This window comes from Tympanuchus pallidicinctus, unplaced genomic scaffold (assembly GCF_026119805.1).
Source record: "Tympanuchus pallidicinctus isolate F22 unplaced genomic scaffold, pur_lepc_1.0 scaffold3, whole genome shotgun sequence".
NCBI lineage: Eukaryota > Metazoa > Chordata > Aves > Galliformes > Phasianidae > Tympanuchus > Tympanuchus pallidicinctus.
The window spans coordinates 42136621-42151042 of record NW_026294747.1 but is presented as its reverse complement, the minus strand read 5'-3'; the positions used below and the strand labels follow the sequence as shown (position 1 = coordinate 42151042).

At 36.3% G+C, this 14422-nt stretch overlaps 1 long non-coding RNA gene across 2 annotated transcripts in view; it reads left to right on the top strand.

The window, feature by feature from the left end:
* The window catches only part of LOC128085839 (uncharacterized), a 29492-nt gene extending 15442 nt beyond the window's left edge, over positions 1-14050 (top strand). The window contains exons 2-5 of one of the 2 annotated variants that reach the window (XR_008209127.1): positions 4236-4276; positions 8993-9116; positions 11265-11375; positions 12189-14050. This is a non-coding gene — a long non-coding RNA (uncharacterized LOC128085839). Of the gene's footprint in view, positions 1-4235; positions 4277-8992; positions 9117-11264; positions 11390-12188 lie in introns of both variants that reach the window. The other variant, XR_008209126.1, reaches the window with a different exon arrangement.
* Positions 14051-14422: the final 372 nt, after the last annotated feature.

Genomic DNA, 14422 nt, shown 5'->3' with positions numbered 1-14422 from the left:
TTCTGGAATGGATGGTGATTTCATAATCACATTCTGCAGTGATCCGCATATTAGAAATTATAAATCATGAGGAACTGAGCTCCAGCAGTAGGCAGAGAAAAAGTGTGCTGTCTCTGAAACAGTAAATACTGGCATGTTCATGCTTGATCACATTTGGAAAACTGAGGTAATACTATAACTGAGGTAATATTTTAAGAGCTGATTGCTGAATTGCAGAAACTCCCAACATACTAAATGAGCTATTGGAAACAAGATGAATATTTGGATATGAAAAGTCACATCAAATTTCATGCATTTCAAAATACTTTAAGGAAAACTGTTAATGTTGGGATTGCTACGTACAGTTTATCTCCACCTTTATTAAGCAAGTTTTTTTCTCCAATAGAAAATCTCTCTCTCTTTCTTTCCTTTCTTTCTTTCTTTCTTTATATCTTTATTTCTTTCTTTCTCTTCCTTCCTTCTTTTCTTTTTTTTTTCTTTTTCTCCCTTCCTTCCTTCCTTTCTTTCTTTTTCTTTTTTTCTTTTTTTTTTTCTCTGTATTTTTTCTTTCATTTCTCTCCTTTTATCTCTCCCCAGCAAAATACAGAAATTCACAGCGATTATTTTGAATAGACTTTTTTTTTCAGACTATTCCTGGGAGAGCAAATGTTGCAATTTGTGAGAACTCATGTGACTTCAGTGGAGATAGATTTTGGCTGTTCTGAAAGTTATTAGAAATAGGTACAGATTTATTATAAGAAAAAAAATTAGAAAGAAAAAGCACTAACACCCTCTCTGGGGAACTGTTGAAATGTAATAAACTCTTGGTTTATTGGCAGGGAGAACCATTATGGAGGAAATATGTGTACTGAACCAAGAGCAGAAAAAGCATATAAATTCTACTTGCATATGATGATTACAAACAAGGAAATGTAGTGTGGAGTTGTTTTTACTTTAAGCCAGTTAAGGAAACAAAACAAAACCTTCAATACTTGAAGTCAGCTACATATCTCCAATGTCTCCCATTTTGTTAGATAACCTGTCCAAAGTAATTTATGGACCTATAGTTCTATAGTTTCAGCTGGACATTTGTAGCCATGATACCGATCTGAGTTTGTACTGGGAAACAAAAAGTTCATAGATTGTAAGAGCATAGATTTATGTCACAGTGCTGGAAAAGCAAAGATAGCCAATTCAAATCTTTTTATAAAAGCTTGTTCATAATAGATCTGAAGTCTCCTGAAATTACTCTTTATTCTTCATGTTTTGATGTTGAGTCATTCCAATGCAAGGATATTTTTTTCCTCTATAATCTAAAAATTTTCTAACTAGGATTTGGTAATTAAAATAAAAATGTACTAAGATGCACAACATCTCTTTGATGTTTCCCAACCCTTGACATTACCTTGGAGAATGTGAAAAATGAGGCATTTCTATCTTTTATTAGACTGCAAAGTCTTGCAGTACTTGTCTCTGCTTTTAATTTCATTTCCCACTGTCAAGGTTCCTTCATATGGGGAGTGGTGGGAAATGAGGCAGACAACAGGTCTTCCACATTGCACTCAAACCTTAAGAGGTTAATAAAGCAAGCAAGAAGCAGGAAGCTACGAACCCATTGGAATCCCATAGCTCACTTCTATGGAATCAAGTTTAATTTACATTGTCATTTCTTGCATTCACCTGAGAATCTTTTAGCGAAAGGTTCAGTCTCATTCATCTGTGGTATGGTGAATTAATAGAGCAAAAGTGAAGATGAAGTTTATCCATCTTCAGTCTTAACTATGGAGCATCAAATATTGTTTCATAAAAGCGCATACAAACTGCCAGTACCCTGAAACCAAAGCACAGGAGAATTTGCATTGAAGGCAGAGTAAAAGCAAGTGTCTAGCCACTGCAGTGGTTACACTAAGGGAGAGAAAGGGTTACGCCATGCTAGGCTTCCCTGTAATGTTTCTTGAGGAGAAGATAACATTCTAGGCAAGATGGTCCCCCAATGTACTTAACTTACTGAAGCCCAGTTACCATCACTTTTTACCACGAAGCCCAGAAGTCCGTTTCCCCAGAGTGAAAGACAATATCCCAACAGCCTTTGGCATTCCAGAGCCAAATTGACAGAATTCTTATTTAAGAGCTCTCAGAATTAGGAAAAGATTTATTAAAAAAAATACAGAAGTAGGCCAAGAATAAGAGGTTTTGGTATTAATATGATATGTCTAGAGTAATGCTGTTTAGTTAAAAAATGAAACAAAATGGGGGGAAGAATGGGGGAGGCAGAATCTGGGCATGAAAGAAAGAACAGATTCCTGTGTAGACAGAATTAGATGGATTTCCAGCTGGAAACCAACAATGCAAAGTGCCAGATCTTGCACTTAGTACACCAAGAAGAACAATTATTTGCATTAACCGTGGACATGGCATCTAAAGAATAGGTCCAGAATATAAATTTGGGTAGATGGATTGATGGGACAGTCATTAAAAAATGTTTTTTTGGTTCTTCTTTGAAAAGGAATTTTTAGCTAATGTTGACCTGTCTTTACTATTCAATAAACTTTGATTTGAAGTATTGCATGTTGCTGTCAAAAATGGATTTAAATTAGAATACATGCAGAGAAGTATGTATAGGATGATGTGGGAAATCTGATAGTTGAAGCAAACCTTGGCTTGTGTAGCCTAAGTAGCCAAGTTAGAATGAGTTGCCACAATTATATTTCAGGGACAAGAAGGAGTCAACATGATGGAAGGATAATAATTGTTTAAAGAAGAAAAAGCATTTAAGTTGTGCTCCCGTTGGAAGTGAATCTGATTGATGAGGAAAAAAAAATGCCTGATGGAAGTTACTGTCTAAAGTCATTTCATTCACACAGAGCTGACCTGAGAGCCATGTGTGTACTTTCAATCTCTTGGTGCATGGGGAATTTGGGATACATCATGGCTTAAAATGAAACAACTTAATTAGAGATCTATCTCTTTATGATATCCTGTGGCATAATATAGCTGTGATTTTCTTTGGTCTTTACCATGGGTCTTAATTTTCTTCAGGGTATTGGGAAATGGCTGGTGCTGTCTGGTGAAAAATGTAGTAGACTTGCCCTTGATTTTCCTCAAGCAGACTTGTGTGTAGCACATGATTGCCAAAGAGGGCTTCAGTATGGATGTGATTCCTAGGCCCATGCTCTCAAAATATGTCTTACAAACCAGATCTGAGGAGCCCCTGGAGAAGTGGGCAGAAAAATATTGCCTTGATGGAAGTAGCCTACACCTGCTCATTCTTTTTTTCATTATATTTTTCAGACCCAAATAGGGATTGGGCTACCTAACAGGAATAGATACATGGCAGAATAGTTTGTATCTATGTTACAATTAAAGTGGAGAAAACTTATGATACTTATACACAAATTAATATGTGTGTAAAAATGTCCAAAATCAGTCGCTGGTATCACTTCCTCCTAGTTTCATCAAATGACAGCATAGCTGACCATGACAATTAATAATGATTTTTACCAAATTCTGATGAAAAAAAGTGCTTGAAAGATCATGGTTAAAAAACGCACCCAAAAACACTTCCCAAGGCTTTCCTTAATGGTGATTATGGTGATGAAACACGTATTCTTCTTTTGATAATGGTGAAGAAACAGGGAATGTTGGGGAAATTAATTATTTTGTGGAGATACTAATTTGTCAGTTCATCTAAGTGGGTAATAAATTCCCAGGAAGTGGGCCATAGTAGTTAAACAACAGTCATATAAAATTTAACTTAAAATGACTTTGGAAAACATAAATCAACATGAGTGACTGTCAGAATATGCTGCCCTTAGGTCGAGTCCAGCTGAACTGCATTCTAAAGATTCATTTGAAAAGTCCTGCTATGAGCACGTGTTTGTGGTGTACCTGCAAAGCCACAAATTGCTTATTATGTGTTATTAAATATTTTCATAAATTTGCAAGTGAGGCACAGCTAGCTTTGGTGTGATGTAAGACTTATACATAAACATACAGGTTACACTTGTTTAACTCAGCCAACAGGAATTGCACTGTACAGGCACTCCTGCTATGGCCTTGCTAAAACTCTACCCCATGCAAGGCTTTTTAGCTGTATCAAAAATATTGTATTAAATTCATATTTGAGGAGACGGGGTAAAAGAGTTTCTATCTTAAGTGGTGAATGTTGCATGACGGTTCTTGAAAACTGACTCTTAAATTTGTGTTGTTTCAATGGGTAAATATATATATTTTTTTCTCTTTTTTTTTCTTCCTAGGAAGTTCATTTTGCTTGCTTTTGAAATGAATATTTCTACAGGTAGGATGCTGATTCTTTCTCACTTTTTGGAAAAGTTTGTTCTTTTATGTTGTTTGTACTTTTTTATTTGTTTTCCCCAACAAAGAACTGAAGGTGATATCATAATGCTCCTTGCAGAAGGTCCTTTCCTTACCAGTTTTTATGTAATGGTGTTAAATAGTCAACAACTCAGAAAAAATTATGTTTTTCACCCCTGCAGTGAAAAAAGGAATGTCAGTGCAGAATGGAGAAGAAAGTTTAATCCCAGCTCAGCTCTCGACCACTGGTGTGCTCACACAAGGTTGATTTAGAAGAGTCTGAAGGAAACAACAGATTTTTTTTTTATTATTATTTTTTTGTCTAAACAGGAATCAGAGAAGGAGACAGCCAAAAGCTATCATCAAATGTAATCAAATACCTTATAGAATTTACTTGCTTAGGTCTCAAGTTGCTTTTATTTCTGAGAGCAGGGTCTGTTGTTTCCTTTCCTAAGAAATATGGCATGCAGTTACAGGGAAGGTTAGGCTGTCCAATGCAACTGTTTCACTGGGTAAAGGAAGAGGTTTCTTTTCTTCTTTCTCCACCCACCATTACATGCTGGCTCTCTGTTATCATGGTCATGAACTGAGCATAAATGTAGCAACCAAGATTTTTCAAACAAGTCTGGAAGATCATAATCTATTTAATGAGCCCTGATAGTTTTTGATCTGGCAAACTACTTCAGATGCATTAAGTCAATATCAACAAATATGCAGCAAACCAGTAAATACTACACTTTGGAGAGTGGAAAATCTTATATTTCCAATGTACAGGAGAGAGTGAGAATTCACTGTTTTTAAAATATTTGCCATAAGTCGATAACATTCAAAATTAAGTGCCATTTTTTTAACATCTTTAGATACTGACTTTTTACTGGATAAATATATGGTGAGAACATGCTGCCTTTTTCCAAATCACAAGTTTTGTGCCAAAAAATTCAATGGTAAATCCTTTCAGAGCTGACTTCTTCATCTGCATTGGAAACAGAAAATGAAAATTCTTGCTCACTGTACACTGGAAATATAGTATGATGTAGTTTCCACTCTCCAAAATGCAGTACTTACTGGGTTGACTGCGTATTTGTGCCCTTATATGTCTTAAAATGTACACATCTTACAATTTATTTGCATGTGATTAGATGCGTGTTTATTTAACATGCTCTCATCTGATGTTGCTCACATGTGTGGTCAGCAGTTTTCAACTCAGAGCTGTAGTGGAGAAGGAGCATCTGACTAAAACTAAAAATATGAATAAAAAGTGGACTGAAACTCTGTCAGAAATGTAGAAAGCATAAAGATAAATGTTGGTGTGGTAGTCCTGAATATTGGCTGGCAGGCAACAGCAACTTTAATGGAACACTGATGTAAGGGAAAGTTATGATGTTTCTTGCCTGATTTTTCTTTTCTCCAAGCCAGAAGCAGCAGATGAAAAATGAAGTTTCTCCACTGTATTAATCACTGATCTTCGTGCATAGTGGAGACATTTTAAAAGACTGTTTCAGCTGTAATCCTAAACCAATAGGTTTTTTTGTTGTTATTCTTTTTTGTTGATAAAAACAGTCCTAGAGTTAGGCAAAATTAACAAGTATGTACTTGAAGACTCCTTTTTGATTTAATTTGTTTCTTGAAAGAATTTTGTTTGGTAAAAGCTGTCAGATCAGAAACAAGCAGTGTTCTATGGTGATAGCTAGCTCCTTGACAGATTCTTGAACTGCATTCTCCATCTATTTTTCAGCAGCAACAGTCTGACCATTGTTAGCCCCTTACTAACCCATTTTTCTGCAGTCCTTTAATAGAGTGTCAGGTGTCAAATGGATGAAATAGTTTGATAATAAACACTACAGTGACGCATAGATTGTTCCTAAATTTTCCCAATCTATGAACCAAGAACTCATATTTGCAAACTATGGCCATTTCTAAAAACAAGCAGTGCTAATTCTTCTTCTGCTTTTGTATGGGAAGGGAAAAAAAGAAAATGCATCTTTAAACCCTTTTTATAATGTCTGCTTCCATGTGGCAGCGTTCTTTTGCTATGACCACTTATTCCAGTATGCTATCTGTTTTCTTCAGATCAACACAATCTGCAGCATTAGCAATAGAATTTGCAGCAATGGCAGGAAAACAAGCGAAGCGAGATTTCAAGTCAGGGCAAACCTGAGCCATGTATTTTGTAGCACAAAAGTGATTGCAAATATCCTCTGGTGCTGAACTTATTTGAACCACCATTTTTCTTTGTGCTGTTTTTACACCGAGTCTTCTCTGTGTTTTGCTTTTCAATTAAGGCATCTGACACTTCTTCTAGATGTCACCTTTCATGTCTTGTGGAGACATCCCTGGTCAAACCTTGTCAAAACACTATTTCAGCAGTCTGTGGTATTGATGCTTAAACCATTGCTGTTCTGCTTGGCAAGCTGTCACAGTTCAGCCTGGTTTCCGTGACAGTGATACCATGACACAAGCACTGGGAAATCTTAATTTGAAAGGTTTGCTTTCATTTTGAATGCATGCAAGTATTCCTGCAGGGGCAAACCTGCAGAGAATTTGGATATATGGTCAACAAATTTAGATATATATATATGTCCTATCTTTCTGCAGTGATGCTGAAACCTCAGAGGTTCCCCATCCACACATTAAAAAATAAATACACAAAATGTGAATGAACAGTATTCTTGTGAGTAATGTTGTTGTATGAGTCCTGCTGCCTTTGTTTGAAGGATTTAACTCTGTAACAATTGGAAAGAAATGAAGAAAAGGGAGCAACATTCTGAGATATCTATATCTATCAGAGAAGAAAAAGATTTTACTCATGTTCACAGAATCACTCAGGTTGGAAAAGACCTTAAAGATCATCAAGTCCAACCATGACCTAACCATATTACCCTAGCAACCCTCCACTAAATCATACCTGAACACCACAGATTACATGTCGAGATAACTTTTGAAATCTAATACATTCCTTATTATTGTTTACAATACTTTCTAAATACCTTCCTCTAATTTGTAACTTGCTACTTAGGTCTGTAATGTGCTTGTAAGATATTTTTAATTTATCCTCGTGAGTGGAACTGTGTTCTAAAATGTCAGCAATATTTAGAAACACCAGCTGACCAAGGCTATTTTGTATTGACAAAGTGTATTTGCTTTTTTAATAAGATGAAGACTGATTTATTGTTGGAAAATACATGTGGTGCTGTCAGTGGGAACGCAAATATGTAAAAGAAAGTCTTTCAGAAGTACTTTTTGATCAATACATTGCTGAACAGAGATTTTTTTTTTTGCATGATTGCAAATTTTAAATGTAAGCATATGTTCTTAATGTCTTGAGGAATTAGATACTGCAGCAACTTTTTTCAGCTATCCAGAACATAAAAATATGCTTACCTATATCATGCATTCATCTGTCCTTACTGTGTCAGACAGCAACTCCTATAGGTGTAGTGAAATGCCTGATGATAAATGCTGACTTTCTTACAGAAAATTCTGCAAGTGGAATAGCCATCTCCACAAAGTTATTTGCAAATTATCTTTGTTTCTGTGCTTTTAACAAATGGGTAGATTTAACTACAGAATCAATTCCCATGCCTCTTTCTACTCCCAGTGGTCACATTCAAAGTTTTCCAGCAGGAGCCACATGATTTTGTCTTCCCAGTTTGCAGTACTGGGGCACCACAGACAGAACTTTAATAAATGTGTGATTAAATTCATGATTTAAGCATCATTTAATTGGCTGGGAGCTTATATGCTGAAATCATCCTTAATGCCATTTGATTGGAGAAGTATGCTAGGTAAATCAAAACAAACAAACAAACAAAAATGTCAAAGGTGTCTCATCATTTCAAATCATAGTTCCTTCAGGATCATATAAATGAGTTAATACACTTCCAAATGTATTTATTAGCAGTTTATTTTCAGCATGTTCTGCAATGATTAAATTCTTTTACTGGCCAGCTTTACAATTATGCATTCTCTGTGTATCATCAAATGACATCTTCCTTCACCTAAAATGTTAATAGGTAGGACCGGGCTGATACGTCTGTTTAAATTGGCATGAATGTAAGAAAAATCCCATGCTATATTGGTAGCTTCCTCCACACAATCATTTTGTTTTCTTCAGCACAAACAAACTGTACTAAATTAAAAGATGTGGTATTATAACATTCAATTTAGGTGATTCAGGGAATGGCAGCTCCAAAAACCTGTAATGCCAGTGTAGAATGAAACTGATGTAGAATAAAAATAACTTGAGTTCAGTACTCGGTGAACTCAGCATCAAGTGCTGTAAGCTGTAACCACACTGCCTTGGCATACAGTGCCTGTGCTTCAACTACAAGTGTTGTATCCATCGCTCAAATTAATGCTGAGTGTTTCATTCAACCTCACATTTCTCATCATGCACTTCTTGGGACTTGGTCATGCCTCATTTAATTGCCTTGAATAAAGCTGCTTGCAGTCTGTCTGACCTGATAAAAAGGGCTTGCAACCATATCTACTCAGAGCTCGCCTCCAAGCTGCACTGCAGCTGCTGCTGGAGCCGAGTACAGCTCCCAGGGATGGTGTATGTGGGGTTACCTCAGGGCCTATATGAACCAAGAGGGTCCATGATTAACAATTCCTCGACTGCTTCCCCATCTCTGTTCTTAGAATGCATTGCAGATCTTCTTAGAGAGCAATTTGTTTTATCCATCACCTCATTTTGCAGTCTTTTTCAGTTCACTCTTTTCTCCAGGAAGCTTTGGTTTTGGAGTGGCACTATAAGCATCCACTGAAAGGATTCTCTGCTCTACTCAACATAATGTGACACTGACAGAAAGCTTCTGGTTGAGGTAGGCCATACTCAGTGCTGGGAGCTGGTACCTGTTATGAAGAGACCATTTCATGTATCTGTCACAATTGCCTCTATTTTAGGTTTCTATTTAAAAAAAAAAAAAAAGGCTGAAACAGATGGTGAGAGAGGCAGCAAAATTCCTCCCCAAAACTACACTGCTGTTATAAACACACCACACTGCTGGATTTAATCTGAAAATGAGAGAGAGAGAAAGAACATGAGTGTACGAGAGAGACTTTTTTGATGTTTGCTGAATGGTTTGAGTTTGAAAAGTATCTTTTCTGAAAACAGCTGATTTTGTATCATGCCTGCAGACCTTACTTTGCATTGATATTTTATTCATAAATCAAGGTACCTCTTAAAATCATAGAATCACCAAGGTTAGAAAAGATCTCAAAGATCATCCAATCAAACCTTCCACCTACCACCAATATTTCCTCACTAACTCATGTCCCTCATTGCCAAATCTAAACATGTCTTGAATATCTCCAGGAAATGGTGACTCCACCACCTCCCTGGGCAGCCCATTCCAGCATCTGACCACTCTCTCAGAGAAGACATTTTTCCTAATGTCCAACCTGAACCTCCCTTGGCACAACTTGAGGTCCTCTCATTAAATATTGTTCTTACATTACTTGGTGAATGTTTTCCTGCTTTATGTAAGTCTGAAGGCTGTGTGATGCCTCAAATCATTATCATTAATGATTTTTTAAATGAAAATTTACAGTTTGTGTCTGCTATTTAAAATCATGCAGTGGTGGCATATTTGCCCTTGTGGAATGTTTGTCTGGCTTCCATTGCCAGGTTTTCTTGTTTGTGCTCATAGACAGCACTGGAATCATGCTGATGATATCCTAAGATGCAAAAACATATAGAAGATAATTGATACATGAAAAAATTGTAATGAGCTCCCTGATACCCTGGGTTAAAACAAATCTGGATTTCATAAAGTATTTTCTTTCAGGGGCACTGAACACCTGATGAATAACTCTTTCAGGGGCACTGAACACCTGATGAATAACAACAATTTCTGGGCATGTAAACCTTTCATTTTAATTTAAAAAAGAGAGGAGCTTTCCTGACAAAGGGAACTGTAAAGGCAGTAAGAGAAGAAGGATACCACTGGGGCTATATCCCTTCTTTACATTATTGTCGAAGGAGAACAAAATGAACAACAGAAGTCATGAATCTAAACTTGATGCATGACTAAAGCAGCTGAGTCGTGACTAAAGATGTTATGACATTCTGCATACCAAACTGCCAACATTTAGTGGAAGGCTGAACTGTGTTCCTAACAAATATTAAAAGCACAAATGTACAGTTGCCAAATAAGTCTGGTTTGTAAAGTTCATTCTGTTTTATTCTAGCCTGTTTAGTCCCACTCTGCCCACTCACATCCACAATCATCAGTAATCAGTCTGGTGTCTAGAATGATGACAACTATGCATGACATCTGAGATAACAAAATCTTGATTAAAGGGAAGATTAACATAATACTTTTTTTAATAAAAGTTCCCTATGAGTATAGCCTGTACATGCCTGCATCTGCCAGCTTGAAGGTGATCACTGAGAACCTGGTGGGTGTGCTGGGAAAGGAATAATTGTGAATCTATCTTTAATCTACAAAAAAAACAGTTTGTCCCTTTAAGAATGCAGAAAAACCCTTTACTGGCTGACACTTCATACCTAGATATAAACAGGTGTACTGTGAGGAGCAATACCAAAACTGAGAGTCCAGTATCTTGAAATCATTAAATGTACTTGCCTGAACTCAAAAGGCAGTGAACTGAAAGCTGTGTTTGCTTTTGAGGCAGTTTTTGAGGTAAGAGAAGTTTGGTGCAGCAAAGAAGAGTTTCACCTTCAGTTATAGATAGAAATTCCACACACTGTTTGTGTTTAGAGAAGATGTACTGGATCCAGGTAATGAGAGACCTGAAAGAAAAATCCATACAAAGGTGATGACTTCATGAATAAATCCTGCTGTGTATTTCAAGGGTAGTTAAATGTAGTCTGTGACAGGCACACTAAACTGCTCATGTGTATTTTCACCACAGAAAACAAAGCACAACCAGTGGCTAGGTGATCCTGTAAAAGCTTTTCTTTCGATGATGGGCCTTTTTATTAAACTTCTTTTCTTTCCCTTTAGTGAAACATCTATAAATCTACCCTTGGGTCCTGTTTCTTCTTTGATCACAGCACATCCCAAGTCATCTCTGTGACAGAGCTTCCTTACTGGGGAAATTTCAAGGTGCAAATTGTATGTAAATAATTGTAAGTAATTTTTTTAAAATTGTAAATAAGCCATGGAGTCTGAGAATTTAGTTGTGGAAGTCATGGTCTGTCCTCCTAATGGACACATTCCATATGAAATACGAGATTTATCCTGCATCTTGCCAGAGAGTAACAAGCAAATGCAGAAGCATATGAAGTGTTTCACTGGAGAATTCTTGGGCTAACCAAATGCTACTAGAAGTCAATAATTTATCCTATTCAAACAAGTCTTCAAAAAGTCTCTACTTGATAGAAATGTAGGTAAATGAGCTAATCAAAACAGAATAGCATTATTTGCTGCAGATGCTTAAACATAGTTCTCTCTCCAAAAGAGAAACTTTTTCCAAAGGTACTGTAGAGAGAGAAAATATTCTCCCTCAGTGATCCCAAGGAACTCATTACAGTAAACACAGTAACATGCATGATGTGTGAGGAGAAACACACAGACTGGGCCTAGAACCTACTAGATAGTGCCAAAGGGCCTTGAAATCAGGGCCTCAAATTCTTTCGGATGGATAAATATTAATTGCCATCACCCTCACTTTTGGAGTCCATGATAACTGAAATCTAATTGGATGCATCTGGCACATCTGTAATGTCCCATGATGCTGTGAAATGTAGTCTCTCAAAATCTTGCACTGACATGCTCTAGCCACTTTTCAATGGTTTAGGGTTAGGATGAGCCGCCACATAGCATGTCTATGTGAAGAAATGTAAGAGATATTAGGTGAAATAATCTTTGATAAAAACAGGGCTTTAGAGAGGAAGCTGCTAACATCTGACTCACTCTCTCCTGCAGCATGTAGGTGGCTTTTGGATCTCAATCAAAGAGTGACCCATCTTGATGATGTTCAAAATGCAAGCTGCCATTGAATCACAGCCACAGCACTACAGTACTGTTTGATGCTGGGTCTTGGGGCAATGAATGTGGAATAACAGAAGTGGTATCTGGTAGTTAAATGTACCTACTCTATGTCACCTAGTTTTTAATACTTTTGCATTACTTTTTCACACTGAAAATAAAAGATAGCATTTAATTGCTGGTAGAACTGGGATGATTGTGGCAGAGTTGGACTGAAAAGACAACAGTCTCAGAGATGTGATTCACTGGCTGCAAAATCAAGTAGCAGAAAGATCAGAATTGAAGATTGCAAATGGAAGCTTTCCCGGCTCATCACTAAAATTTAAAAGCATAACAGTAAGTAACATGGTTGTCATGGTGACTGAGTGTTTGTTTATGGTAAAATGCATCAGGCAAAGCTGGAATGTTTTTAATTTAAAGCTCAGATGACAGGGAATTGAGTATTGTAAGGAAGAACAGGAATATATTCTTGGTAGATATAATGCAAGTAATTATTTTTCCTATGAAAATTCCTTTCACAACTTACTTTTTCCTGCCTCTTTCTTCATTTTAATTCTGAATATGTTTGTCTTTTGATAATGGAGGAAGCCATCAAGTTAGGTTTGAGGAAGGTGAAAATGAGCACCACTCATAAGCAGGCTCTTGGTAGTAAACAGACATTATGGCTTCTTAAAACAATCTTTTTTTAAAAAAGAGTAATCCTTAGATCTGATTGCTGCACTATACATTGCGCTGGAACTTGCAAATACATGAGAAGTCAGTCAGATAGTATGCTGCATAGAATTAGTTTAGCATTTTTTCTCCTGAAATTGTCAGGTGACTCAATTGTCTGGGCCCCATATTCTAAAATACAATTTTATTTGCCTAAAAATAGCACACATAAAAAAACCCCAAAACATTAAACCTCCAATACCAACATAAGAAAACTTAATAAAATATTCAATTTGCTGCTATTTAAACTGATGGGAAAATCCTGTTAAGATTAGAAATGTCCAATGGGTTGTAAGATATTTTGTTATATGATAATCAATTAGTTTTGTGTAAATTACTCTTGCTGTAATAGAGCCTACATTTGCAAGCATTTCTTTCAAACCATTCGGAAATAGCTCTCCATCTTGAACCAGTGACTTCAGTGCCTCAGGGCTACACTGAAGACTAATGAACAACAGCATCCAGACAGTATTTCATGTCAGTAGCAAAATATCCAATGAACTTTCACAGGAGATGTTCAGAAGGTCTGGAGCACAGAACTCAATTGTGTAAGGATTGGAAGAAGGTTTTTAGGAAGCCTGAAAATCATCATGCCTTCACTCTCCATCTCTATCTCTTTTTAAGGGTAACAAATGCAGTAAATGGAGGGAGATATCTGATTTGCATGCAATGCCTGCCAGCTTGCAGGGAGCTTTTTGCTGTCACTGATCAGAAGATAACGTTTATTTTGCATTTAATTGTATCTTTGGGAGTATATAATCATGCCTTGTGATTTTAAATGAACTGGCAAAATTTTAACTAGTAACAATCATTATATTTTAATACACATAGATTTCATTGAAATGATTGGTAAGATATGTATTAACTTTACTAGGCACAAGACCAGGCTTTAATGGTACGTGACACCACCTGTGAATCTTTTAAAAATATTGCTTTAGAATGAAAGAGGAAAAGTGTTTAAAGTTCTCTTCTTGTACTAGACAAATGATATGAATTTATGTAAAATTTGAAAAAATATCAAATGACTTTGTAAAAAAGCTCAACTTAATCAGATTTGCAGATTCTCATGTAGATTACCAAACTAGTAACTACTTTCATGACATTATTACTAAAAAAAAAAAGAATTATTATTTGCAAATTGCATAAAAATAAATAGAAGAAATTTGAGGAGTTGCTGTAGTGCACTGGGGTAAGAAACAGTTGTAACTATATCAAAAACACTTGAATGCAGAAGTTTCAACATTTCATAGAGGTTTTTTTGTCTGTTTCGTTTTTAACTCATAAAGTTCTCCGCTTTCCTGGATCCCTTTAGACGCCTTTTTAGCAGTCCATCGGTTTTCTGAAAGAAGAGATTGGTGAAGCATTTACCATGAAAGTAGCTTTTAGTTGAAATTCCATCTTCATGGAATGAAGTCATGGGTGAAACTCAACAGGTAATGTTATTGTTTGGCCTAAGTTGA